Source organism: Macrobrachium nipponense, chromosome 21, assembly GCF_015104395.2.
Source record: "Macrobrachium nipponense isolate FS-2020 chromosome 21, ASM1510439v2, whole genome shotgun sequence".
NCBI lineage: Eukaryota > Metazoa > Arthropoda > Malacostraca > Decapoda > Palaemonidae > Macrobrachium > Macrobrachium nipponense.
Window position 1 is genome coordinate 46,279,663 of NC_087212.1, and position 21,609 is coordinate 46,301,271.

Below are 21,609 nucleotides of genomic sequence, written 5' to 3' on the forward strand. Positions count from 1 at the left end.
GACAATTCAGAAACGTTTTCTTTTACTTTTACATGTTTTTTCTAATATTTCTTTGCACTTTTCTTTGTACAATTACATTTACAACCAACATGCTATTGTAAAAGACAAGAACAAAAAACAACAACAACCCCTTGGTATATTTATGAGCAAATTTACAAAAAGACATCATGTGAGAGAGAGACAGAACATTCTCCCTTCAAGTCACAAGCACTACTGAAGTCCTGAGATGCCCACACTTGTGATTTTAGCCCGATTCTTTCCAAATCGATGGTGTGTAATACTGTTGAGCTACAAGATCAATCCATCCACCACCCCAAACCTGTTATTACTATTCTCAAGGATCAATCCATCCATTAAGGGTTAAATCAATGCTAAGTTGGACAAAAAACACATTCTGGTGGAATGTAGGGAAGATGAACCAAGGATAAATGTTAAAAGATATCTCAGAAGTAGGATGGATAATAAATACTGTATTAAAACATGGGGTTTATTCTATGTTCTCAGAATATACCCATAAAACAGCAAAAAGAAGACACTGGCAACTTTGGCAAAGGTTATAAAATACAATGAAGTGCTACAGACAAACTCAGGATATATTAGTAAGAAGGGAATCAAGTAGGCACAGGAGTTAACAAGAATTGGTAGAAGCAATATTATAATTCTAACAGTCCATAGGATTGAAGAGGGCTGGTGTCTCGCCAACTCCACTCGTCGACAGTTGAGGTGCACCATGGGCAATCAACAACTCGGTGGAGCTCCTAGCCAGGTACATTCCAGGCAAAGGAAACGTAGTGGCCAACAAGCTAAGTCGTCGGAGTCAAGTCCTAGGTACGGAGTGGTCTCTGCATCAGGATGTAGCAAACAGGCTGTTTCACCTTTGGGGAAAACCCATGTTAGATCTCTTCGCCACTTGCTTCAACAGGAAGCTGGAGGTCTACTTTTTGGTGGTCACAGATCCTCTTGCTCTGGCAGAGGACACCATCCAGCATCCTTGGGACAACCTCAAGGTGTATGCCTTCCCTCTGTTCTGCCTGATCCGTCAGGTCCTGAAATCTCAGGATGACCTTTGTGGTGCCTCTATGGCCTCGGGCAGTGGTTCCCGCACCTTCTGCCCTTCTGTCACACGTTCCGAGAGAAATTCCCCCATGGCGCCACCACTGCCAGCCTCATGTGGAAAGGTTTTACCAGTTGGTAGAGTCCCTATCTCTTTAAGGCTGGAAACTATCAAGTATCTCCTGTGAGAGAGAGGCTTTTCTTGCCAAGCTGAGGGCCAGATTTCCAGCTGTCTTAGGAGTCTTAGGAGATTGTCAGCAGTTTACCAAGGCAAGTGGGCTGTCTACTGTGATTGGTGTTGTCGACAGAGTTTCTCTCCACTTGGAACTTCTGTTCAGTGGATAACAGATTTCCTGATCTTCCTCAGGGATAAGAAAGGTCTTTCTCAGGTGTCAGAGGCTACAAGGCTTCCTTGGGGTTGGTTTTGTGCCTGAGGGGCATGGCCATCTCTTTCATTTTGGGAAATCTCGTCGTCATTCAAAAGTTTCAAACAATCCTGTTCACCAAGAGAACTCAAACTTCCGACATGGAATCTTGCTCTGGTCCTGAGCGGTCTCACCTGAGCTCCAGTCAAGCCTTTCCATCGATTGTCAAGAAAAGAATCTGACTCTGAAAACGGTTTTCCAGTTGGCCTGGGCTTCCTCGAAAAAAGTTGGAGAGTTTCATGGCCTGAGTTAGACATGAAACACACCAGGAATTGGGGGTCTGGGGCCTTCGAATATGTCCTGGAATTTGTGGTTAAGACTCAAAATCTCTCGGTGCATGATGACAGATTTGCATCTTTTTTTATTCCCTCACTGAATGAGTTTGTGGACAGTGATTCGCAGGAGTCATTGCTTTGTCTCATCACAGCTCTGCATTGCTATCTAAAAATGACTCGTCACCTAAGGCCTAGATGTTGTAGACTCTTTGTTTGCACGAGTTGGTCCAGAAGGGAAGTGTCCAAGAACACAATTTCATTCTGGCTACATAAGGTGATTGGTCAGGCATCCTCCTCACCTGCTAGTTCTGTCACTGAGTCTGTGCAGGCTAGAGCACATGACATCAGAGGTATAAGTTCCTCACTAGCATTTAGGAAGAACTTGTCTGTTCATAGAATTTTGAATGCTGGTTTTTGGCTTTGGCAAACCACATTAAAATGCTGAAGACAGCCTGTTTTGTTAGTTAAAACTCAAGACAAACCTACTAAAAAATTTTATACCTGGGTTTTTTGAGTTTTATCATAAAAAGTGCATTTTATGATGAAATCAATAAAAAAAACAAGGAATTTGAGGATATTTCTCATAAAAAATACTGCGTATAGGCAAATTTCCTGTGAATAAAGGGTAGATATGGTCCAGAGAGAAATCCAAGAATGCGTGAGTCCGCGAATATGGGGGCCCACTGTACAGGACATTTTGCCCACAGATCTTTGGACATTTTTTCCTTGGGTTCAGTGGTGGTTGCCCAAAAAGTTGTGTAGCTCATCCAGTGCCCCTGGTGAGACAGTTTGTGTCTTACCTTAAGATGATTCTGTGTTAGAGAGAATAAGTGAGCTGGCTGATCTCCTTTCTCTCTCTCTCTTTTTTTTTTCTATTTTTCTACGGGCGGGTCGAAGAATAGACACGTCATATGCTAGAACTGGTCTGATACAGGTGAGTATGGAAGTCATACTGGTTGTAGTTATTTGTTTTGTACCTATATAACAGATAAATCTGCTTCTCAGTAGCATGTACTCCTCTCTCTAGCAAGGGGAGGTAGGAGTGGTGACAAACCCCTGTGGTTGTTTGTTGCATGAACAAGCAGTTCTCTTTACCTTCCACAAAGGCAATGAATCCGGTCATATCTCATTGTGTTTAAACCCAGTAGGCTGAGCTCTTAGACATTTGCTTATCTATTCTCTCATGGGCTCAAACCCCTTCTTTAGAGATATCTTCTAGGAAGGGTGGTCAGGGTACGGGTACCCTGACCACCAAATTACAAGTCTACTCTATTGTTAAGACTGAAGGTTTGTTCCGCATATGAACAAATGACAGGTTTTTAATCAGTTTGTATGTTTCATAGCTAACAAACCCTCTCATATACTGGGTTGGAAGAAAGACTGACGTGTCACTAGGTAACAAGCTTCTGCCTTGTATACACACAAGTTGCCAGATGCCACAGATTTCTTGCTTTAAAATTTTTTGTTGTTTTAACTGGTTTCCAGCTGGCTCTAGAAGATTATCCTATTGTTAAGACCTCAGGTTTATTAGCTACGAAAAATACAAATACAGTAGTACCTCGAGATACGAAAGGCTCAACTTACGAAAAATCCAAGTTACGAAAGCAAAGACGAAAAATTTTACTGCTCTACATACGAAAAGTTTTCAAGATACGAAAGGTTTCTGAAAGTCCGAGATTCGCCCCATAACAATTTTGAAACTCGCGCCGCACGCTGCCATCTTAGTTATCGTAGACTCGCCACCATCCTCCGGCTCTCCCATTGGTTCCTGATGCTAGCCAAGCCATGAGATCCTTCTCTCTAATTGGACAGCATCCCTCCCATCATGCATCTTCTATACATACGTACTACGTGTTGGCGTGCTTTAGCTCGGCCACTTCGCACCCGAAACTTTACTGTACGCATTCAGCATTCGTCCGCTCCAACGATTTAGTTTAGTAACGTAAATTCGTTAGAGATTTCGTTGCAGTACATATTATCTTGTTGTGCGAAGACTGTATTATTACGTATTTGTGTAACTTTACGTAAATTAACGTAGTCATGGGTCCCAAGAAAGTTGAAATTCACGGAAAGAAGCGCATGCTGTCTCTGGAGACAAAGATGGAGATCATAAAGAAGTACGAAGCTGGTATGCGATTGAGTGTGATCGCAAAGGAATACGGCCGTAATCCATCGACAATAGGCACCATCCTTAAACAGAAATGCCATCAGAGCAACTACACCATCGAAGGGCATCACTATTTGTCCAGCAAGAGGAGCCATGTGCACGACGAGATGGAACGGCTGCTCCTCGTCTGGATAAAAGACAAAGAAATCGCTGGCGATACAGTAACGGAGACGGCAATCGCTCACAAGGCCAGTGCTATTTTCGGCGATTTGATTGCGCAGGCGGAAGACGAAGGAGGGGAAGGGACTTCAACGCAAACCCCAGAGTTCAAGGCTTCGCATGGCTGGTTCGAGAAATTCCGTAAACGGACTGGCATCCATTCGGTGGTGCGTCATGGGGAGGCTGCCAGCTCGGACACGAAAGCGGCCGAAGCATTTAAGAAGACTTTCGACGAGATGATGACCAAGGAAGGCTAGTTCTCAGCAGGTTTTCAACTGTGATGAGACTGGCCTTTTTTGGAAAAAAATGCCTCGTCGGACGTACATCACGGAGGATAAGCCTATGAAAGACAGGCTTACCCGGGCATAAGCCTATGAAAGACAGGCTACCCGGGCATAAGCCTATGAAAGACAGGCTTACGCTCGCACTTTGTTCGAACGCCAGTGGGGATTGCAAGGTGAAGCCCCTACTGGTGTATCACTCCGAGACTCCTCGAGCCTTCAAGGCCCACAAAGTGTTGAAGGAGAAGCTTCCAGTGATGTGGAGGGCTAATGCAAAAGCCTGGGTAACGAGGCTTTTGTTCACCGAGTGGGTAAATCTATGTTTTGGCCCGACTGTGAAGAGTTTTTTGCAAGAGAAGCGCCTCCCCCTGAAATGTCTGCTGGTGTTGGAACAATGCCCCTGCCCACCCTCCTGGCCTCGAGGAAGATATCCTAGCGGAGTATTCCTTCGTTAAGATTCTTTTTCTTCCGCCCAACACCACCCCTCTCCTCCAGCCCATGGACCAGCAAGTGATAGCGAACTTTAAGAAGCTGTACACGAAACATCTTTTCAAAAGATGTTTCGACATCACCGATACCACAAACCTCACCTTGCGTGAATTTTGGAAGGAGCATTTTGACATTGTCATATGCATCCGACTCATCGACCAAGCTTGGCAGGAGGTTTCGAGGCGAACCTTGAATTCCTTGTGGAGGAAATTCTGGCCTGATGCCGTATCCGACCGAGACTTTGAGGGATTCAACGTGGGCGAAGCTGGTGCTGCTGAGCCCGAAACAGTTGACAATCCTGAAACTGTTTCGCAACCAGATCTTGACGAGATCGTTGCACTCGGCAAGTCCATGGGGCTGGTCGTCGACGAGAACGACATCAACGACCTTCTCGAGGAGCACCAAGAGGAGCTTACGACGGATGACCTGAAGAAGTTGGAGGCCATGCAACATAACGTCGTTCAAGAGGAGTTCTCCAGCAGCGGCGATGAAGAGGAGGAGCCTATGACAACGGCAGAAATTAAGGAGGTCTTAGCCGCTTTTCATAAAGTGCAATCGTTCATAGAAAAAAAAAAAGACACCCCGAAAAGGCTCACACAGGTCGTATGCTTGCGCAGTTCGATGACGTTTGCCTGAGTCGTTTCAGGAACATTGTCAAAAGCAGGCAGAAGCAATCTTCCTTGGATAGTTATTTTTTAAAGAGGCCTTCAGCATTAGCAGGAGTAAGCAAAAAGGAAGAACCAGGTGATAAAAAACAGAAAGTTGAAAGCAAAAAGGAAGAACCAAGAGATGAAAAACAGAATGTTGAAAGTGGTGATGAAGTTGAAATTCTGTATTAAAAAAAAAAAAAAAAAAAAAAAAAAAAAAAGCGTCAGTAGAAGAAAAAAAAAAAAAAAAAAAAAAAGTAAAAAAAAAAAAAAAAAAAAAATTTACGTAATTTTTAGATTTTTGCAAGTTAAGTGTTTCAGTTTTGTTAATGTTTTTCGTAAATTTTATTTTTATAGTTTTCCTTAAATTTTTGATGCGTTTTCGTAAAGTTAAGTGTACGTACGTAAGTACGTTATCTGCCGTTTGTCCTCCTCCTCCTCCTCTGCCGCCACTTTCGGAGATAGCCTCACTTGAAAGGTAAGCTTTGACATTTTACGTTACAGTAATAATATTTCTTGTACACTAATTATACACTTTATTTACAGGTTTGGATTTTTATTCTTAATTTAGGTATTGAATGGTCCAAATTGTTGTAGTATTTCATTGTTTATAGGTCAATTCAGCTTTATTATGAAATTTAATGGGGTGTTTTTGGAGGGCTTGGAACGGATTAGCCATTTTACATGTAAAATGTGTTCCAAGATACGAAAAACTCATTATACGAAGGCCGCCTCGGAACGGATTAATTTCGTATCTCGAGGTACTACTGTAGATTAAAAATTTGTCATTTTTCAGAATTGCTGAAAGTTGATTTTGATCCAACATTATGTCTAGGTCAAATATCAGTAATGTGGACTGGATTAATTAGTTTTGGTAATATTCACCTAAACACCACAACATTTTTTCTTCTCCAACAACATAAAATACAATGAGAGGGAGAAGCCAAGACATCAACTGATTGTATAATATGTGAATGATCTATTTTAAATAAAGACTAGTAATGCCTAACAATACAGACTGCTGTAAGCTGAGCTGGTAAGAATCTTAGACATGGAGTTTTACCTGCAGAAGCCCAGGGAGGTTGGTTCATGCACTGACAATCCATAAAGTCTTTGGTAGTTAACTAAAGATTTTTTTTTCAACCTGATTCAGCTGTAACAGTACCATGGGGTGAGGAGGGATGGGGCATTTAGGTTAAAGCAATGAGGGTTCATTGAAAAAAAAAAAAAAAAAAAAAAAAAAAAAAAAAACTAAATTAATTTATTTAATCACAAATCCATAACCTGAAGGTGAGGATCTGCAAGCTACAAGAGAGCTCCAAGACTAAAGCTGGCCTCACACTAGGCATTTTTTTCTCGAGCAGCGAGCCGTTGCTGCCGAGAATGAAAAACCGGGAGCTTTTAGCTCGAGATTCTAGCTTCCCAACAGGACGGGAAGCAGCCTGCTCGAGCCGCGAGCCACAGCACAATGTAAACAAACAAGATGGCTGCTGCTAATAAGACGTACTCTCCTGAGCCACTCTTGAACCCACAAACGTTTATTGTTACTCTTGCATTCACGTAAGTTTCCGAGAAATAAACCACTGCAGCGCATCTTGCAACAGTCCGACAATTTCTGGGCGCCATGATGATATCAGCTGATCAGTTTTGTTTACTTTTTCCTACGGCTCCTCGAAACCACGAGTTCCTAGTGTGACGATACAACACTTTTGCTCGCGAGCATCGGCTGGATGCTGGCCAAAACCACAAGCAAGAAATGACTAGTGTGATACCAGCTTAAGGCATACAGAACACAAGGCTCCAAGAGGAACAACTTGTCAAGATTGGACTACAACCATTTTAACCCTATTGTGCTCACGGAGGTTCCTATAGCGCTACCTGGTATGTGACTTATGCCATGGAGGGAAAAGTGGGGCTCACACGAAAGTTTCTTTGTAAAAATCAATACGTCCAAACTATTACTGATATATGCTTCTGGTTTGTTTTATGATGTTGGCAAATGATTGAATTTTTTCCTAAAGCAATCAGAAACTCTTTGCAAGGCTTAGAAATAATAAATAAAAAAAAGATATAATGAACATGAAATTTTCAAGGAAAATTGTTGAAATTTTTTTTTAAATAATCATGAAAAATATATAATTAGGTTTGGGGGGTTTATTGATGTAAATTGTATGGAAATGTTTTGAATTTTCAAGTGGAATCAATCATTTTGCTATAAATGTGTTTGTTAATAAGTTGTTACCGATTAAAAAAATGATAATTTTTTACAGCGTGCAATTTTAAGATTTTCCAAACTACTTATGTTGATGTTTCACATCACACCAAAGTAAAGGTATGATATGAAAAATGTGGCATTAGAAAGCTGAACAAATTTACTACAAAACGCACAAAAGAAAGATATATGTATTGTTGGAATAAAATTGAGCAATTGTTGTTTGAGTATGGACAATTTTTTTTTTTTTTTTTTTAATATGTGGCAACGATTATTATATAAAAACGTTGATATTTTTACATTTTGCTTTTCAGCACAATGAAGAGGAGGCTTCTGAGAGTGGGTGGTTCTTATAAAGATAAGTTGGTTAAAGCCGACTAAAAATCTACAATGGTAGTTCAGGTATTGTAGTATTAGCCAGACTTGGTGAGCCTGCTAATTAACCAGTCCCTATCAAAGTCTGAAGAAAAACAGCCCAACTGTGGGGCAGACCTAGCATTTCCTGCACTGGATTTTTAATAGAATGGCTATCTAGGAATAAACCTGCAAAAAGGTGGGAGTTGCACCTTCAAACTGGAGGATGAAGAGAAGCAAAAGCAGGTTCTTCTTTAAACAATGATAGGTGTACTTATTGAATGTGAAACAAAAATTCTGTTTAAGCTCTTCAATGTCTTAACCCTACATAGGTTAGAAGGGTCGAGCACGACCCGAGGGGTGTTTAAAAAAACATGTTTTTTCCCCATAAATCATTGTCTATCTCGTGTGATCGATCTGCAAGAGGATAGCAGAATACACACTACAATCAGGTCAAAACTTGCGTTTGCCTTGCTTTTGTCCTTCCCACTTTTCTGAGTACAGGCAGTCCCCGGGTTATGACGGGGGTTCCGCTCGAGACGTGTTGTAAGCCGAAATTCATCGTAAGCTGGAACATCATCAAAAATCCTAAGAAAACCTTACTTTTAATGCTTTGGGTGCACTGAAAACTATGTAAACTGCATTCTTATTCTAGGCGTCGTAACCCTGGAAATAATTTCTGATGAATATAATTGAAAAGCGCCTTAACCTCGAAACGTTGTAAGCCGAGACCATCGTTACCCGGGGACTGCCTGCAATAGTTTGTTTTGAATATGTGTGGGATACAAAGGCAAAGTTATCAAGTACGTAGCGATTTCCTGTCTAACACTGTTGACTCTGGGATAGTTTTATATTGTTGGAAACTCTAGGTACGTGGTGTGTGCACATTATCATGCCTTTGGTTGTGGCTGAGAAGACTTATATTGTCAATTATTCCAATTTCTTTTGAATGCAAATTTCTTAGTTTTTGCATTTTTTTTTTGCATTTTTCATCAACAATGATGGCCAGCAGGCAGTATTCTCTGGGGATGGATGTCATCAGCTTACTTCTAATGGAATTATAAAGTGATTTTGATGATAATTTAGAGGTTGCTGACAACTCTATATGGCAAGAAGCCAAGTTTGTAAGCAAGAGTTGGCCGCCTACGGGATGACCTAGAGATATTACGACACAAGAGGGGGAGAGAGGGGATGGGCCTCTGTGATTTCTGGTGACAGATTACATGAGCTTATGTCAATAAATCATGACACACTGGAGAGAGAGAGAGAGAGAGAGAATAACATTTCTGATATGAGAGTATATTACATCTTAGTGCAGATATTCTCACATAATTCCACTCTAGGATAATATGAGTTTATTCTATAAAACAATTAGCCTTTTCCTATTTAATTTAGGTACCAAAATAATTTGTGGAATTTTGACAATTTTTTTGGCCAAAAAAACATATTTTTTTATTTTTTTATTTTTACCTCTATGGGTCCGACACCTTTTGTGGCAGTCACATATTATAAACAGTAGTTTTAGGAAGGATTCCCTTAATTTTTGTGTGCATATAGTGTATTTTGTATTTTTTGTGAATATTTTTGCAAATTATTGTTTGAGACAGAAGGAGAGAGATAATATTTCTTATATAACAGTAAATTACATATTAGTGCAGATCTTTTTACGATTCTGTTCTAGGATAATATGAGTTTATTCTATAAAAAAAATTAGCCACTTTCTATTTCATTTAGGCACCAAAAAAAAAAGTGAAATTTTAGCTTTTTTTTTTTTAAAGAAAAAAAAAAAAATAATAATAATTTCTCGTTTCAGATTTTGACCTCTATGGGTCCTACATCTTTTCTGGCAATCACATATTGTAAATAAGAGATTTAGGAAGGATTCCCTCAATTTTTGTTTGTATATAGCGTGTTTTGTATTTTTTGTAAATATTTTTATAAATTATTTTTTTACATACTTATTTCTTAAATATATTTGTAATAAATATTAAATTTGGAGATAGGTATTATTTATCTTCTCAGTAGTGTTTGGCAATGGTGAAATTGATTTTAGAAATTAAAATGTGCAGGATAACTACAGTTTTGAATTTTCACAAATTTTTCTGGGATCTTGGGTCGAGTTCGACCCAGCAAACCTTTAAAGGGGCACCAAAATAGTGATACCTGTCCAGGGTTAAGAAGCATTTTGATCTGGTAAAGTGAGAATGATGTCCCTAATCCAGAGGACTGCATCTCAGAGATCTATCTGAAGGTGGCAAATGACAACGGAAGAGACTGAATCTACTGTGGGCAAGAAGTACATGACAGGAATAAGGTCAGGATCTGGCAGTGAAACCTGTTTCAGCAAGGAAGACACAAGATTTGGAAAAGGCAGTGGAAGAAAAAAATCTATGTGTAACTGGTGAAAATGCAGAGATGCTTGGAATTAGACATAGCATGCACTGTGCTCAAACAAACTAGGCAGTCCCTGGGTTACGACGGCTCCGACTTACGACGTTCCGAGGTTACAACGCTTTTTCTTAAATATTCATTGAAAAATCTGCCCTGGGTTACGACGCTCCGAGTTAACGACGCTTTAAAAAACGCATACTATGATAAAAATCCTTTATAGTTTAGCACAGTATATTAAAAAAAAGTTTCTGATTAGATTACAACAAAAATTTTGAGGTTATGATGATTTTCGACACTTTTTATGTCATATTTTTCTATGTTTTTTAGTGACGCCTCATACGCAGAACTAGTTTCCGAGCGAATGAATACTAGCTTGGATGCGCAAAGTTTATAACAGTCCAAAAGCGCAAATAATGAAAAAATCATTGCTTGTTTCCAGTAATAATAACAAAATTAAGTTTCTGGTTAGATTACAACGCAAATTCCAAGCATCCAAAGAGAGACATTATCCAGTAATTTGATCAGAGAGAGAGAGAGAGAGAGAGAGAGAGAGAGAGAGAGAGAGAGAGAGAGAGAGAGAGAGAGAGGGGCGTCTTCCGACGCTCCGACTTAACAACGCTTTTAAAAACGCATACTATGATAAAAATCCTTTATAGTTTAGCACAGTATATTAACCCTTAAACGCCGAAGCGGTAAAAAAAAAATGTCTCCCGTGTGCCGGAGACGTTTCAGAGTGAGCACGGAAGCGGAAAAAATATTTTTTTCAAAAAATCACAGCGCGCTTAGTTTTCAATATTAAGAGTTCATTTTTGGCTCCTTTTTTTGTTATTGCCTGAAGTTTAGTATGCAACCATCAGAAATGAAAAAAATTATCATTATCATATATAAATAATGCGATATATGATAGCGCAAAAACGAAATTTCATATATAATTGTATTTAAATCGCGCTGTGCGTAAAACGGTTAAAGGTAACAAGTTACTTTTTTTTTCGTTGTAATGTACACTAAATTGCGATCATTTTGGTATATAACACATTGTAAAACGATAAAAGCAACACAGAGAAAATATTATCACAAAATAATGCATGAATTCGTAACGCGCGGACGTAAACAAATATTTTTTTCAAAAATTCACCTTAAATCTAAATATTGTCCTAGAGACTTCCAATTTCTTTCACAATGAAGACAAATGATTGAATATTACTATACTGTAAGAATATTAGCTTACAAATGCAGTTTTCGACCATATCTGACGAGTTAAAGTTGACCGAATGTAGAATTTTTTTTATATACAGTAGAAGTCATAATACTTTGCGTGGTAGGGAAGATGGAAGAAGAAAAAGAGTACAACAAACTAAAAATATTCAGGAAAAATCAATTATTAAAGCAACCATCATAAAATTTGGAATGAATAATCACCAACTCCTCCCCTAGTACTTGATAGGCATGCCACAACGTTTACGGACTTTCTGGAGTGTCCTTGGCATTGAATCTGAAAACCGCTGCAGGAGGGACTCGTACAGATCGTCCCAAGCACGTTTCAAACTTTGCCCTGCAAGACATGTCCACATTCAGTAACTTTCTTTTTATGATTGATTAATGATTGAAATGGCTGGGGAATTCCCTGGCTAGTCGTGGATATGTTCAATTCCACAATCTCTAAGCCACAAAGTATTCTGTTTGGCGGTATGACCCCAGTGCTCGAGTCTTAATCCAATGCCATTGAAAATCAGCCATTGAAACGAAAAAAAATTCGGCTGAGTGAAATTGACTAATTGGGAACTTAACTAGAGATACTGGCTCACTCACAGAAAGTGTAACTCTGTGTAAGAGCTCTTCAGTAATCTGTTGGATGTAGCGACAGTTGGATGTCGAATTCTTTTCTTGGGCTCTACCATAGCCGTTGCTAACATTATTTTGTGTGGTTGAGTGAGTGTGGTTGTATTAACAATGTCTAAACCGTATACTTCCATTGAGATATCGTGTGAGAGTGATACAACTTTACGAGGAAGGCCTTAAAATTGGTGTAATTAGCCAAATAATTGGCGTGAAACAACGGAATGTCCAAAACATTCTGAAAACTTTTCGTGACTCGAGAGGGAAAGAAGTACCCAAGGGTAGGACCAGCCCTGGGAGGCCCCTTATTATTAGTAAGAGGGAGTTAAGAGTTCTCGCCATGAACATTGAGACCTCAATGTTCCTGGTGAGAACTCTTAACCCCTTCTTACTAATAATAGGGGGCTTCCCAGTGCTGGTTCTAGCCTTGGGTACTTCTTTCCCTCCCGACTCACGAAAAGTTTTCAGAATGTTCTGGACAGTCCGTTGTTTCACGCCAATTATTTTGCTGATTACAGCAGTTTTAAGGCCTTCCTCGTAAAGTTGTATCACTCTCACACGATATCTCAATGGAAGTATACGGTTTAGACATTGTTAATACAACCACACTCACTCAACCACACAAAATAATGTTAGCAACGGCTATGGTAGAGCCCAAGAAAAGAATTCGACATCCAACTGTCGCTACATCCAACAGATTACTGAAGAGCTCTTACACAGAGTTACACTTTCTGTGAGTGAGCCAGTATCTCTAGTTAAGTTCCCAATTAGTCAATTTCACTCAGCCGAATTTTTTTTCGTTTCAATGGCTGATTTTCAATGGCATTGGATTAAGACTCGAGCACTGGGGTCATACCGCCAAACAGAATACTTTGTGGCTTAGAGATTGTGGAATTGAACATATCCACGACTAGCCAGGGAATTCCCCAGCCATTTCAATCATTAATCAATCATAAAAAGAAAGTTACTGAATGTGGACATGTCTTGCAGGGCAAAGTTTGAAACGTGCTTGGGACGATCTGTACGAGTCCCTCCTGCAGCGGTTTTCAGATTCAATGCCAAGGACACTCCAGAAAGTCCGTAAACGTTGTGGCATGCCTATCAAGTACTAGGGGAGGAGTTGGTGATTATTCATTCCAAATTTTATGATGGTTGCTTTAATAATTGATTTTTCCTGAATATTTTTAGTTTGTTGTACTCTTTTTCTTCTTCCATCTTCCCTACCACGCAAAGTATTATGACTTCTACTGTATATTTTTTATATGCAATTATTTCGGAAATAAGAAAAGGTACAACTTTTAAATATTTTTCGTTTTATTCTACATGAAATTGCGCACATTTTCATATATAAAACTCAATGAAATGCCTAATATGAAACGGAGTAAATATTCCGAGAATGGGACTCACGCATTTCGGAGATTTGTGGCGGAGAATCCGCGCGCAGAGGGAAGGAAAGTTTTTTTTTAAAATTCACCATAAATTTAAATATTGTGCTAGAGACTTCGAATTTGTTTCACGATGAAGATAAATGACTGAATATTACTAGACTGTAAGAGTTTTATCTTACAATTGCGTTTTTCGACCATTTCGGTAGAGTCAAATTTGACCGAACGTGGTTTTTTCTATTTATCGTGATTTATATGCAAATATTTCAAAAATGAGAAAAGCTACAACCTTCAATTATTTTTTGTTGTATTATACATGAAATTGCGCACATTTTCATATATAAAATATTATGTAACGGCTAATTTAAAATGGTGCAAACATTACCACAATCGCACGTATGATTTTTTCGGAAGAGTTACCGCGCGGACATAAAGAAAATGTTATTTTTTTCATAAATTCACCATAAATCGAAATATTGTGCTAGAGACTTCCAATTTGTTGAAAAATGAAGGTAAATGCTTGAATATTACTAGAATATAAGCGTTTTACCTTACAATTGCGTTTTTTTACCATTTCGGTAGAGTCAAAGTTGACCGAAGGTTGAAAATTTGTCACTTAACATTTTTTATATGAAAATATTTCAAAATTGATAAAAGCTACAACCATGGGTTGTTTTTAGTTGTATTGTGCATGAAATTGCTCACATTTTCATATATAAAACTTTATGTAACAGCTAATTTAAAATGGTGCAAACATTACCACAATCGCATGTATGATTTTTTTTCGGAAGAGTTACCGTGCGGACGTAAGGGAAAAGTTTTTTCATAAATTCACCATAAATCGAAATTTTGTGCTAGAGACTTCCAATTAGTTGCAAAATTAAGGTAAATGATTGAATATTACTAAAATATAAGAGTTTTAGCTTACAATTGCGTTTTTCAACCATTTCGGTACAGTCAAAGTTGACCGAAGGTTGAAATTTTGGCACTTATCGTTATTTATATGAGAATATCTCAAAACTGATAAAAGCTACAATCATGAGTATTTTATTGTTGTATTCTACATAAAAATGCGCACATTTTCATATATAATACTCCATGTAACGGCTAATTTAAAATGGTAAAAAAATTATGTCAAAGTGACGAAATAATTTCCGAGATGTGTCACAGATACTTTTTAGTGCGGCAAGAAAGAAATTCACGCTTGCGCGCCTGCGTAACGATTGTAAACAAAACAACACCTTGATCCGTGAACTCCCAGCATCCCCCAAGGCGCGTGATTCAAGAGTTTTCGGCTGGTAGGCCTAAAAATATTTTTCCGCGAATTTTTAAAAAACTTTTGTATGTCGACGTAAAATACGTCCAGTCGGCACCCGAGAGACAAAAAATGTCGACGTAAAATACGTCCAGTCGGCGTTTAAGAGTTAATAAAAATAAGTTTCTGGTTAGATTACAACAAAAATTTTGAGGTTATAATGATTTTCGACACTTTTTATGTCATATTTTTCTATGTTTTTTAGTGACGCCTCATATGCGGAACTAGTTTCCGAGCGAATGAATACTAGCTTGCGATGCGCAAAGTTTATAACAGTCCAAAAGCGCAAATAATGAAAAAATCATTGCTTGTTTCCAGTAATAATAACAAAATTAAGTTTCTGGTAAGATTACAACGTAAATTCCAAGTATCCAAAGAGAGACATTATCCAGTAATTTGATCAGAGAGAGAGGGAGAGAGGAGGGAGGAGAGAGAGAGAGAGAGAGAGAGAGAGAGAGAGCGAGAGAGAGAGAGAGAGAGAGAGAGAGAGAGAGAGAGAGAGAGAGAGAGAGGCGTCTTGGCAAATGAGATCATTTGCCAATGGTCTTGGGGATTGACGTAACGTTTATTTTCTGAGCAGATAGGACAGAGAAGTGTTCGTTTCATTAAACGGCCTCTGACTCATGCCAGTAAATGTTTTGTTGATACTAATAATATAAGCCTATTTAAAGATACGTTTACTTTAATTAGTCTATATGATACATAAATAGTAATCAACTGTTCTTGTAGCCCTCAAGATTTGGCAAAATCGAAGTATCCAAAGAGAGACATTATCCAGTAATTTGATCAGAGAGAGAGAGAGAGAGAGAGAGAGAAGGCATCTTGGAAACCATGGTCTTGGGGATTGACGTAATGTTTATTTTCTGAACAGATAAGACAGAGAAGTGTTCGTTTCATTAAACGGCCTCCGACTCATGCCGGTAAATGTTTTGTTGATACTAATATATAAGCCTATTTAAAGATACGTTTACTTTAATTAGTCTATATGATACGTAAATAGTAATCAACTGTTCTTGTAGCCCTCAAGATTTGGCAAAATCACTCCAGGTTGTACATAAAACTTCAAGAATGTAGTGTCACCAGAGGATTACAATAGTTTTTACCTTCAAGAACCAGCATTTTTTGATGAAAATAACTCCAGGTTGTACATAAAACTACAGGAAACAACATGTAGTGTAACCAAAGGATTACAAGTAAGGTTTTTATAACTTTTTATTAGTTTAAGACATTTTTCCGTCATTCCGGCTTACGACGATTTTCGGGTTACACCGCGTCTTAAGAACGGAACCCCCGTCGTAACCCGGGGACTGCCTGTATTAGCTGAAGGAAAGGCAAGAGGCCTCTCTGTGCTAGGTGAATCCAGTAGGTGATCAGCAGGAAGAAGGGCAAAGTACCCAAGAAGGGAAGGCAGGATCACATGAGAGGGGGGGGGGGGGGGGGGGGGGGGTTGATGCTAAATGAGCAAAGGAGAGTTGATTTAAGGAGCATGGCTAGATGGAAGCATGGACAAAGAAGAACAAAATCAGGAGGCCTACAAGGAGGAAGTGATACCAACGGCAAGATATGACATGAAGCACAATGTAACATGACCAAGTGAATTAGGAATTAAAAGTGGAAATTCTTGGCTGTAAAAACCTTAACTCCAGAGTGCTGGAAAGGCAAAAGACAACCAATGTTGTGATGACCAGAAGGAAGGCCATTTGAGAAGGCAACTTCACAGAAGTCATCTGCAAAGGTAGTCCTTGCCCCAAAACCCTGAATTCCTTTATCCAAAGATGGCAATACTACAGGTAGAGCTGGGGCCAAAGATAGCAGGGTGGTAAGGTACAGTAGGAACAAGGTACCTTACACGACCACAGCCATAAACAGTAGCCGAGTGGAGACTGCAAAAGGAGAGGAAACCTAAGAAAAAACTAAACCCAAATGAGAAGCTAACCTTTTCTACAGAACTAAAATGCATTCAGCCAAAAAATTAAATGAATTGAGAATAATCTTCATAAACAAAATTAATTTTTGGCATATAAACCCTAGGCAAAGGGTGTAAATGTTTACCTATTATACACCAGTAATGGTTAAAATAGACAGGCAATTATTAAAAAAGGAAAAAAAGTAGCGTGATTAGGGAAGGAGGTATGATGAAACTGAGTTTTGCCATTCACAGCCATAAGCTAAGCAATTATTTTTAGTCCTCTAACTTTGGCATCAATTTAAGATATAAACTGTATTGTATTGCTTTATTCATATATGTACTTCACTGTTATTATTAGTATAAAAAATTTAATGTGTGTGATATGAGACAACAAACAATCACACCTCATCCTGATTTTCTAGTTATGTACTATATGATGTATGCCTTAGATAGTCAGCTTTCCATTGGTGACAAGAACATACCGATGCAGGGTAATATTTGTATCACTTGAAAAAATTACTCTTTTGGGCTAGCAAATATTGTCTTGCACATATACCTGAATCAGCCATCTAGACTTTAGTTTACTAGGGTGAAACAGCATAGTTATTGACAACAAGAGGTGAACATAAATGGGATATTGGACATTTCTGTAGGTAGGAGACCCTCTTTTGTGCATATACATAGTATTGAAAGTAACTGATAGTATATTCTTCCTAAATAAAACAACCCCAGTGTACAGCTACTTTCCTCTCCAAAGAATGATGAACTTCAGCAAGTTACTGGCAGAATTTAGTAACCCAGAGATACAGAAGACTACATAAATTAAATGCAGCTGATGCAACTAACACTTTCAATACTGTATGTAAGTTCTCTTATATACTGGTGAAAAAATTATGTTTAATCACCTTAATATTTGTTTGGAATTTAAAGGTACTAAAACCTAGGTTATCTTAAGATGGGTTGTTAAATCTGTATCAACAACTGGCTTTTCCAACTGCAAGTAGTTTGTAGGTCAGAAAATCATTACCATCATGTGCAATTATCATTATAATTTTTTAGATTAATGGGGGTACAAAATTTGTCAATTTTCTGTAGCTCTTTTTTGAAATTTATTTTACAAGTTTTGGTGTCACTGGGAAGCTTAAATTATTGTAATCTATTTTGGTATCTTTGAAAATGTGGAAAAGAAGACAGAAAGATGCAGCGAAGTTAATCTTGAAAAATTTCCAGTTTGTAAGTAAATATTTTTCTAGGAAAACATTTGGGGAGATTTAGATTTTTTCACACCATGAAAAAATATGAAAAGCTTTCTTTCCACTGATAAACATATTTCATTGAACATGTCGCAGACATGGCTTGCAAGAGCTTGGGATGCTTTGTGAGGCACACAGTCAAGCGGATGAGTTTGGGACAGAACATTTTCAACTATACAATAACCTAGCGAATGTATGAAAACTGGGACAAAATTTAAATGAAAACTAGGGCATACAAAAATTGAGGTTTGACTGTGTGTATATGAAGTTTTGTTAAGTAGTACCAAGATATTAAGCTCTTTTGGCCATTTTCAAAGATTCAAAAGGGAAAACATTACAAAATATAAATGAAAATTCTGCATAAACTAAATATACTACAAGGAAATAAAGCTCCGTAAATAAGATAGCATCTCTGACAAATAATCGCAGTTTTGATATTTTTCCTTTAGAGGGCTAGATGTAAAAATGAAATTTTCATTATTAAAATGAAGTTTTATTGTATACTTACCGAACAATTATAGAGCCGTGATTTCCACGAGCGGCAGGATACTAAATTCAAATTTAGCGCGTCGGCGTCGCCAACACTGGTGGTGATGACGTCATCTCCCTCCACTCGCGGGAGAACCAGGTACAACTGCCCAGGTGAATCCAATTCTTTCTGCCCGTCCGTCCACCTAAGGGGAGGAGGGTGGGTATAATCATAATTGTTCGGTAAGTATACAATAAAACTTCATTTTAATAATGAAAATTTCATTTTTATTGTAGTGTCTTACCGAACAATTATAGAGCTGATTACACATTTATGGGAAGGTGGGATTCAGTGGACCACTAGTATTTTTAAATGGTTACATTTATTGCAATACCAGTAAACACTCAAGGTGTCTGTTGTACCTTACCTTGTAAGAGAGCTACAGCAGACTGTTACTGCCTCTGGTCGGTGCTCTTCTTACTATTGTAGAGGAATTGGAATTTGACCAAAGTTAGCCTCTACAGGAGTGGAATCCTTCCGTAGTTCAAGCGAGTCAAGGCTGACTGACGGAGGATAGTAACAACAAAGATTGCCCTTGCCCTGGGCTAAGACCAGAAATTCAATCATACAAAACATTTGTCACCAACACCAGATTTAAAAACATATATACCCAACCATTGTAAAATCTGACCTAACAGACTGGTGAGTATCCCAGGTACTCAGTACCCCCAGCTTCCCTTGAACTCGACAACCTATTCAAGGTGAAAAGTTAGCATAGAGGTGACGACCCCTGTGCCGTTTCTCCCAACACCATGCCAGAAACCACCACCGGACCTAACGTTTTACAATTCTCGAAAACCGTTTCTATCTCTTTGAGATAATGACTCGCAAAAACCGAATTCGATCTCCAGAACGTGCTCTGAAGAATCGAAGCTAAAGATAAATTCTTTCTGAATGCTAAAGAAGTTGCCACTGCTCTAACCTCGTGAGCTTTAACTCTCAGAACGGAAAGATTGTCGTTCTCGGACTGCGAGTGAGCTTCCCTGATAAGCTCTCTAATAAAGAACGATATAGCATTCTTAGAAAGAGGACGAGAGGGATTTTGAACCGAGGTCCAGAGCTTAGAAGATTGTCCTCTAATACCCTTAGTGGCAAACAGATACTGCTTAATAGCCCTGACTGGACATAAGAGCCTTTCTTCCTCCTCATGTCCAACCAAATCAGATAAGTTCCTTACCACAAAACTCCTCGGCCAAGGATTAGAAGGATTCTCATTTTTGGCTAGAAAGGTCAAAGATACCGAAAATACAGCATTGCCTTGAGAGAAACCGACTCTTTTGTCTATAGCGTGCAATTCGCTGACACGCTTAGCAGAAGCTAGTGCAATAAGAAAGAGTGCCTTCTTAGTCAAGTTCCTGAGTGAAGCCGACTTCAAAGGCTCAAACGGTGGCCCCATGAGGAACTTAAGCACCACATCTAAGTTCCAAGCCACTGTATCTTGCGGGAGCTTAGTGGTTTCGAAAGACCTAATGAGGTCCGACAGATCTGAATTGGAGGAAATATCCAAACCTCGATGTCGAAAAACCGAAGAGAGCATGGCTCTATATCCTCTGATCGTCGAAGGAGCCAGTTTCTTAGAGTTCCTAAGAAATAGCAGAAAATCTGCTATTTCTGTTAAAGAGGTCGCAGAAGTAGAGACTTTAGCACTTCTACACCACTCTCTGAAGATTCTCCACTTCCCTTGATAGAGTTTGTTAGAAGACTCTCTCCTACAACGAGCGATAGCTTCTGCAGCTCTTCTTGAAAATCCTTTCGCTCTGACAAGATTCCGGACAGTCTGAACCCTGTCAGAGCTAGAGCGGACAAGTTTTGGTGGAACCTCTTGAAGTGAGGTTGTTTGAGAAGCCACTTCTCTGGAGGAAGAAGTCTGGGGAAGTCTACTAACAACTGGAGAAGGTCCGGGAACCACTCCTTCCTGGGCCAAAAGGGAGCGATTAACGTTAGCGTTACATTGCTGTGCGACATGAACTTGTTCAGCACCTCTCTTATTAGACCGAATGGAGGGAATGCATAAGCTTCCAGACCCGACCAATCCAACAGCATTGCGTCCACCGACCAAGCTAGAGGATCTGGGACTGGAGAACAAAAGAGAGGAAGACGGTTGTTCCTTGATGTCGCGAACAGGTCTATTGACGGTCGTCCCCAAAGGCGCCAAAGTTTCTGACAAATCTTGTTGTCCAAAGTCCACTCCAGAATAACACTTGCTGTTGACGACTTAACTCGTCCGCCAGGACGTTCATCTTTCCCGGAACAAATCTCGGGACTAGCTGAACCTTCGCTTCGTTTGACCACAGGAGGAGATCCTTGGCTACTTCGTACAGAGAGAAAGACTGAGTCCCCCCCTGTTTCCGCACGTACGAGAGAGCCGTGGAGTTGTCGGAATGCACTGCCACTACTCGACCTTCTACTAAGCTCCGAAACTGTCTGAGCCCCAAGAAAATTGCTAACAGTTCCTTTACATTTATGTGGAACTTCTTCTCCTTCTCCGACCAAGCTCCTGAAGTCCGTTGATTTCCCAGTAGGGCTCCCCAACCTGTGTCCGATGCGTCGGAAAAGAACTGTAGGTTCGGGAGGATGGGTCGTAAATCTAACCCTTCTTCCAACCTTGCTCGAGAGAGCCACCACCTTAGGTCCTCTTTTATTTGATCTGTGACAGGAAAAGTAATCGAGTCTGGTTGTGTCTTCCTGCCCCAAGAGGCTCTCAGGAAAAACTGCAGAGGTCTCATGTGCAGTCTTCCCAACGTCACAAATTTCTCCACTGACGTCAATTTGCCCAGGAGCCTCATCCACTGATTGGCAGAACTTACCTTTTTGTCCAAGAACTCCTGAACTGTCTCCAGACAGCCTTGAACCCTCTTCGGGGACAGAAAAGCCCGAAAAACTTGAGCATTCAGAATCATCCCCAAATAAAGGATGCTCTGAGATGGAC

General features: G+C 39.4%; 1 protein-coding gene across 3 annotated transcripts in view; it reads right to left on the reverse strand.

Moving 5' to 3' along the window:
* Positions 1 to 21,609, reverse strand: part of LOC135198011 (UDP-sugar transporter UST74c-like) — a 229,551-nt gene that overhangs the window by 4,367 nt on the left and 203,575 nt on the right. The gene's annotated exons all lie outside the window — the stretch shown is intronic.